Source organism: Hippoglossus stenolepis, chromosome 20 (assembly GCF_022539355.2).
Source record: "Hippoglossus stenolepis isolate QCI-W04-F060 chromosome 20, HSTE1.2, whole genome shotgun sequence".
Lineage (NCBI taxonomy): Eukaryota > Metazoa > Chordata > Actinopteri > Pleuronectiformes > Pleuronectidae > Hippoglossus > Hippoglossus stenolepis.
The window spans coordinates 12,472,495-12,480,596 of NC_061502.1; positions in this window are offsets into that span (position 1 = coordinate 12,472,495).

An 8,102-nucleotide genomic window follows, 5' to 3' on the forward strand; every position below is an offset into this window, starting at 1 on the left:
GTGTTTTTTTGTGGACTCAGCTGTGAAGCACCGGAAAGAAGGACAACCATGTTTTTTCGCATCCCTCGACTGACCCCTGGATATATTAGATACCTCCAGGTGTGTAAAATGCTTTAGGGTGATTTTCTTCTTTAGACAGATTAATGATTAGTGCTGGACATGAAAGGGCCATCTGCAGTGGCACAGCAGTGGAGCAAATTCCTTAAGAGACTCTAACAGAGACTTGTACAGATCTGGAGTTCAGGCCCTGCATGTATCCCTGAGCTTGAGAAAAAAACTGGTGTGTGTAGTTTTCAAAAACTCAAGATTTCTCTTAATGCTGCTTAGGCAGAACAGAGTGGAGGGCCAACATATTGTAAATATAGATTTGATTTGTCATAAATTATCACTTTGCAGCTTTCAAAGTTTAATTTTAAACCAACACTGACTCAACCCGGCACATGTTCGATTGCCCATTTGTGTGTTTGTCATGCTGGGATTTAAAGGATTACAGCAGCCTGTCTTTGAATGGATTTGAATCAGAGGTGCCTTAGCTCCCCGAGGTCAGGTAAATACCCTCTAATTGGATTTCCTGAGAAATAGCATGAGATGACATGTTCCAAACCACGCAGTCTGCTGGGTATTTCAAAGAGCTGCAGCTGGATGCTACAGTGCAGAGTGTTTACAGGGTCCAACCTCATTATCAGAGTTAATGTTTGATTATTGTCATTATGAGACAAAATAGGTCACGATTAGACAAATTATTCAATTGACATTCCTGCAAAAGGTGCGAACTTGTCCAGAGTTAATAAAAACAAGACAGTTTTTAGCCATGACGGTTCAATAGTTAATTTATATTGGGAAATTTGTATTTTCACTATTACACTTGGGCTTACAACTCAAACAAATTTACTCAATCCATAAACTTACTCCTAATATGAAAAATTCTAAAAATTACGATAATAATGAGATATATGTTTTAATGGGTTTAAACAGTGATGGGCTCAGAGAATGACTGTATTTATATCTGATCTTAGGACATGTCTCGGATTGGCCCAAAATTCGGACACATCTTCAAACCTGCAGAGGATCGTATGAGTATTGAAACTTGATAGAAATGGAGGTTCTAGTGCGACTCTTCCCCTTTGCTAAGACCATTGCTGGTATGAGACAAGCATGTGAACATGGTCAACTGTTTAAGGACTCCAGTGCAGCCAGAGCAAGGAGGAACCTTGCTGACCCCATGCCTTGGTCATCATCGGCCCTGGTGATGATCAGGCCTGGTTGTGGTAGTCGCGGTGATGACCCCTGCTGTCTCTTTCAGACTCAGGCAGCCCAGACCGTGCTGCAGAGCCGTGTGGGTCCTGCGATGCCGCGCATGGCGTTCCTGCTGGGGCTCATGGGCGTCGGCGTGTCCGGCTACAGCTCCCGCCAACTCACTCTGCACTACAAGCCGGCGAGTAACCTGTTCAGATGAGATGGATTGAAGATGGGGGACGCAGACACACACACACACACACACACACACACACACACACACACACACACACACACACACACACACACACACACACACACACACATTGAAAGAAAAAGTTTGACTTTCTGTGAAATGATCTTAAACTAATGGGACCTTTCTTGGCTCTGAGCAGCTCCCAGGTAACCAGCAGAGAGACCAGAAGGCATCATGGTCGTCTACACCATGAAACAAGATGTCCCAATAGGTGGTTTCGGCTAAGCTACAATAACTGGCTGCTGGCTGTAAACTATAACAACATATTATTTCGCAAAATGTCAAACTATTCCTATAAAGCAACATGGGAAGAAAAGCTATATTGTGGGAACTGATAAAACTAAGTTCAATGTTTCTCTTTTTCGGTTTTTCTCCTTGCATCCTTCCTAATAACCTCTCATGTGTGGTTCAAGTTGAGCATCATCCTTGTTTTTGCTTTATTGTAATTTTGTCGTTTGAGATGAAGAGATTGTTGCCTTAAGGGTTCGCTACTGCAGTTAAGAGTTTAAAAAAAAAAATCCCTGTTGAAAACTACCTCTCCATGTAAACATAGTGAAGATTCATGTAACAGGCAGTGAAACAGAAAAGGCAGCTTTTGGTGTTTCTGCTGAACTCGGTCGATGTTTTGCTTGAACCACGGTCTGTCCCCTATGCAGCGTCCCGTGCCTTATCATGGGAGCATTCAGGCTGAAACCGGCCCTCAAATACATCAGTGGTCCTTGAAGACACTTTGGCAAATGCAGCCAAGCTGAGCTTCGCGAAATCTCCTCCGAAATCTTTTAATCACCGTCACTTTTTCCTCGGGCCATTTCCGTGATGCAACACAGAGCGTCCTCTCTCGGAGGACAGCCGGTGTTGTGACGTCTTGACCTGTTTGCTCTTTTTGGATTCCTTTGGTGAGATTGTAGATGACAGAAACGAAGAGGGAGAGATATCACATCCGAAGCAGCTTCAAATCAGAGAATCAAGGCATTGATATCTAAGACTGGATTCTTGATTCTGGAGTTGAACGTGTGAGTTCTGGAGTTTGAGATAATCTCTGTTAAATAGTGACAAAAATACCAGAAAAGCCAATGAGGTATTATTATCGCTCTGTGCGGTTGCGTTTGACTCCTGAAACTGCAAAGAGAAAAACTCTACAAACAGAAACATGTGACGCTTGTGTGAACGATGCTACTTTGCACTTTTTTGTGTGTGTATAAAAACTTGTACATATCACTTTGCTGCTGAATGAGATTAGTAGGACATGACGTGGAGTGCTGCCAGCTGGTTTTGTGAGCTGGACTGGGAGACTTCTAGCTGGATTGACACATGGTCGTTGTCAGGCAGAGGAACCAGGACAGCCACCCTGGATACCACCTGTACAATCATGTGAATCCACCCGGACGTCTCCCAGTTGCATACCACCGTCGCACAAGATTATTATATAGATGAATGACCAACACGGTCTCTTAACGTAGGTAGATTTTCTTTCAATGTGTGATTTATAACGTAAAAAAAAACTTTGACAGCATGTGAATGTATCACCGACGAGGAATGAAAATTAGCAGAAAGAGGAATTTGTCATAATCTCCTGGTTCGAGGAAAGACAAGAAGAGATTAGAGTGTAAACGGGTCACAATGCAAGTGCAGTGATACAGTGATCCCTGAAAGATCCTCTTATGATCCTCTGGTCTTTTTTAGACCAGCTTATACTTACACGAGAGGGGCCACTGACCCTGAAATGAAGACAGGTAACAATTTGACAGAGCAAGAAGTGGGATCATTTATGTCGTGTTGACCTTGTGAATTGTATAATTGGATGTAGAGATAAAGGAAGTACATATTTACTGTTTGTTGTTGCTGCATAACCAGTTTTCCTGCTTGGCTTGTTTGTCATGTTGGTTGAATGTTAGTCACTGTTGTGGTACAAAGGCATAAAATTTCAAACACCACTTAAAAGAACAAGTTTGTATCAAAATCAACCGTTACATTGTGTTTAAGTGTGTTTTGTGGTTTAATTAGACAAAAATGAGACGTTACAATAGGAGTACTTCCATATTATATATTGTATGCATTTTTTGAGTGATGTATATTTACAGCACAAAGGCCCTGAAATAGTCTGCATTTAATGTGTTTCATGCTTGATATGTTAAACAACAGTTGTGGTTGCATTGTACTTTATGTTTGACCATCTTTGGACATGTATTATCTTTATGGTTGAATTACTCTGTAATACGCAAATAAACCATTAAGATCTTAAAAGAAAACTGGCAGATTGTTTTTTATGTGTCTCCTCCTGTAACTTTCTCAAATACTGTGAAGAATATTAAAAAGAAGAAATACCTTCTTCGATCACTAGATGTCAGCATCGATTACAGACATTTTCTCACACCCCCTCTTAGACTGTGGAAAGGCTTGATTTACAGTAAGTGAACTGTAGTAATGTGGCAGTGATCCCTCCACAAGCTGTGTCATATGATCGAGAATATAGAATATAGGGCATCAAGTTTTTTTTATGGATGAATTCCATTCATTTTTACACTTTCCTTCCAAGTCAGATTCATTACTTTAAAGGTTCAGTGTTTAAGATTTAGGTGACAGGGATCTAGTGGCTGAAATTGAATATAAAATAATCCTTGTGATGTTCTCACTAGTGTATGTATTTTAAAATGTACAAACTTTAGTTTTTTTTCCAGAATGGGCCCTTTATATTTAAATAATTTATATTTACTCTCTACTTTTGTTTAATCACAGCCTGTTTCAGATAAGATAAGATAAACTTTATTGAGGATATTCACTTGTTACAGCAGCAGATATTCAGAATGATGTGGAGAGAACATGTTCAAGTATGAAATACAAATAATTTGTACATAATAACTACTCGAGACAAAAACATTATAGGTAGAAAAACATTCGTTCTCTTTCTCTTGTCTCTTTTACACTTCTTCTTAGTTACGTTAAAGGACATCACAAGATAAATGTCTTAGAAAGATATAAGATGTATTTGAATAAAACCCCACCATGTCAACACATGATCATTTTAATGTATGAATCTAAAACTTTGTGAAAACTTTTCACGGACCCCCACGCAGTGTGCCACTGAAGACCCCATGGGGTCAGCGAACCCCCATTTGAGAACCATTGTTTTGAACTATGTCTCACTTCTCAGGTGTGTGTGTTTTATATATCGCTCTGCATCTGGAAATAAATATTGTTTCCCTGACAGAAGATTTTTTTTTTCTTGCTGATTCACTGTGGCTCAGGTCAGGCGAGTTGATCTGCTCGTCAGACTCACAGTTCTGACCCAGTTATAGATCTAAGCTGCTTTGGAATCAAACCCAATCTATCCCGGTAGGAGCCAGTCAAGGTTACAGCGGTGCCACCCTGGATTTCACCCAGAGCTTTAGAGATGGACTTCACAGAGGAAATATAGGAAAATATACTGGGAGCGAGGAAATGTCCCTGTTTGTCTGGGCCCCTGTTTTTTATCAGGTTCTCGGCCTCAGGGCAGAGAGGAGTCAGAAGTTACAGGGACTAAATTTCTTTCCTCTCGCTCACTCTCTCCAAACACACACACACACAAACAGTGACTCCATTATGTGTCTGTTTCACTGCCGTCTCCTCAGGAGGCTCTTGTTACCGTCTCTTTACAGCCGACAACAAAGAGCTGAATGTCTGTGCTACCAGAGAGATGGAGGAGAAGGAGTGAGGGACGAATCCACAAGGTCTTTACTGCCCGAGTGTGTGTGTGTGTGTGTGTGTGTGTGTGTGTGTGTGTGTGTGTGTGTGTGTGTGTCAGTCTTGCTGTTTGTCTCTCAGATTCTAACCTTACAGGATCATACCTGGATCAAATGAGAGCAAATACCAAGAGTAGCCCCAAGTGTGATTTACAGCTGCTCCTGTGTCCGGCTCTGTCACAGCTGCCTCAGGTGAATCAGTTCTAAAGAATCACTCCATGAATATCAGAGTCAAGTTATCAAGTTGTTTGGGAGCAAAGGCTGAAAGTGCAAATTTGTCCAATCTGTTAAAAAGAAAAAAATAAGATAAACAAGTAATTACATACTTGTTTATCTACTTTGCATCTATGATATGATTATTTTTTTCTCATCGTGTTTTATGAACTCTCTTGGACTCTATAGTTCTGTCTCTCGTGTGGACGCACAAGCAGACAAGTAATCTAACCTACTGGCGCACACATGCTCTGTCACGATAAGAGCCCATTTCCTCTTCTGGCCTGCTGGATCTGTTTGTGTGTCCTCAGTGACACTTTCAGTGACGCAGCGTTTTTTCTTCCACCCTTTAAATGGCTCTTCTTAAACAGCAGAACAGCTTAGCCTTGTTTTAAATGTGCTCTGCACCTCGAGCTAATGACAACGCCTCTCATGTGCAGGGGCTAATCATTTCCTTTTCTTTTTTTCCCCAGCCAAGCTTATGCTGTCATGCACACAGACACAGACAGACAGATAAATGAGCAGATAAATGCATATTAGCAACTGTAATTGTCTGTATATTTTTGTTGTGGTCTCATTTACAGGGTGCACGGGGGACACAGCAGCTGGGAGCATGCGTGATGTTGCCTGGCAGCTTGTTACCAAACATGAGGAGGTGAGTATGCTGAGGCACATCCAGTCTATTTTAGGTCTGCTGCACTAAACGAATGAGGTGTGACTGAAAATCACCTTGTTGTGAACACATACAAAGGCCTGTATTGGGTTTGAGTGGCCAATTACATGACAAAATATCCTCATGCATGTATCACACTGAAGTTAAGCTCCTTATAGCTGGTGAATGGTTTGTCTACTGTACTTTGTCTTAGGCATGACTGCCTCACGGGCCAATGGAGAAAAAAAGGTTTGGTCTACTTTGAACTACATGAGGGCCAGAGCACATGTCGTCCTCTAATCCCTGTGCTAAAGTCGTACTAATGACTCAGCATTTCAAATTCACAGGTGTCCAACGCCAAAACGACTGCTCACATTCTTTCCTTTCCTGTGTCTGGGTTTTCCAACAGAGAGCAGCCTTTAATGAGCCTGTCACTGAGCGTTCTCTCTGTAAAACTGACAGGGGGAGGATCACTGGGGAGGAAGGTGGACTTATGTGATGAATTGAATTATTGATGTATTGATATAGATCAGGGGCAGGGCTGGACAAGCGTTGTTGCTTCTCCCGATTGCTTTTAGGAAAACAGTTGTCAATGTATGTTTCTCATTGAAAGTCTGTTTATTATTTATTGTTTTTGGTTCTTCCTTTGTTTTTTTCTACATATATTTTTATTTATTTGTAGGTTAAAAGTCAAGAATTGAGGGTAAACAACAGAAAACAATTAAAAGCAATAAAACTAAATAAAGTGAAACATTTAACAGTTTACTAGAAAATACAGTCATTTCTTGGAACCTTAACTATTGATTGTGTGGACTTGCGGCTGTTAAAGTTGAAATGATGTGCCCAATACAAATTTACTATCACCACACCACACAGCTGAGTCTCTGAGTGACATCTTCGAGACTTGGCCTGCGAACATAATTAAAGCTTTTAATCTCTGTTCTTGGCTAAAAGGTTCTGATGGTGTCCCAGGGGTTTGTGCGGGAGAACCCTGTGACCTCTGAATCTCATCAGATAGTTGATGAGTCATGGTTAATCTCAGCTGGCTCCTTCCCTTTGCTGCGTAACCACAACAGGCTTCAAATAAAACATTTAAAAATCTCTCTCATGAGAGTGAGAGAGGTTGTATGTATTATTGTGGCCTTCAGTTTTGATTTGTTTACCAATAGGCCATTAGGGACCCAATAAATTTATCATAAAAATAATTCAACCTGCAGTGTCTGCATTTTTGCCACATGGAGGCAGAAGAAACAAGCTTCATCGCATTTCCTGCCAACTAACAAATGTTCTTATCATCCTGAATACCAAGTCCCCTGCACAGGCAGGAAACTGGACACGAGACAGCTCCTCGATCAGCAGTTTAAACTGCACAATACATATGTGACCCCGTGAGACATCTGAATAATCCCAGCTGTGTCAGACCATGACTGTTTGACCTGACCTGTGAGCAGCTGACATTAGAGTGACTGACATACAGTACATACATGCAGACACACACATACACACACATGCACACAAATCTGTGCACAGCGGTAACTACAGGGTAAGATGTGTTATTGATATAAAATGCGCTATATAAGTACAAATATATGAATGTTTAATGAGAGCAAATATGACTATAGGATAATATCAAATGTAACTCAAAATGCATATTTATAATTTCTCTAAATATATTTCCAAAGGAAGTCTGTTTTTATTAGCTACAGTAATTCTGGTATTATCTAAATCAAATGTGTCTGAGCAGATCTCTAATATATTTCTAAAAAACAAAGCAATTAAAAATATATCATGGTTTGGTCAATGTGTTTGGGGGGTAATTCATGCACCTCACTCCGATATGGACGAATACATGTTGGTCTGGTCTCTTGGTTCCACTAAAAGGATTTCTAATTAGTAAAAAACTGGTTCCTGTCAGGATTTGGACGATAAAAAGGAATGATTGAGGATGTAGATGTCGACCATCATGGCCACCCCGACTGTAAATAACCTCTGCGGAGATACTGGGGGAATGCATGTCCAGGAAAGG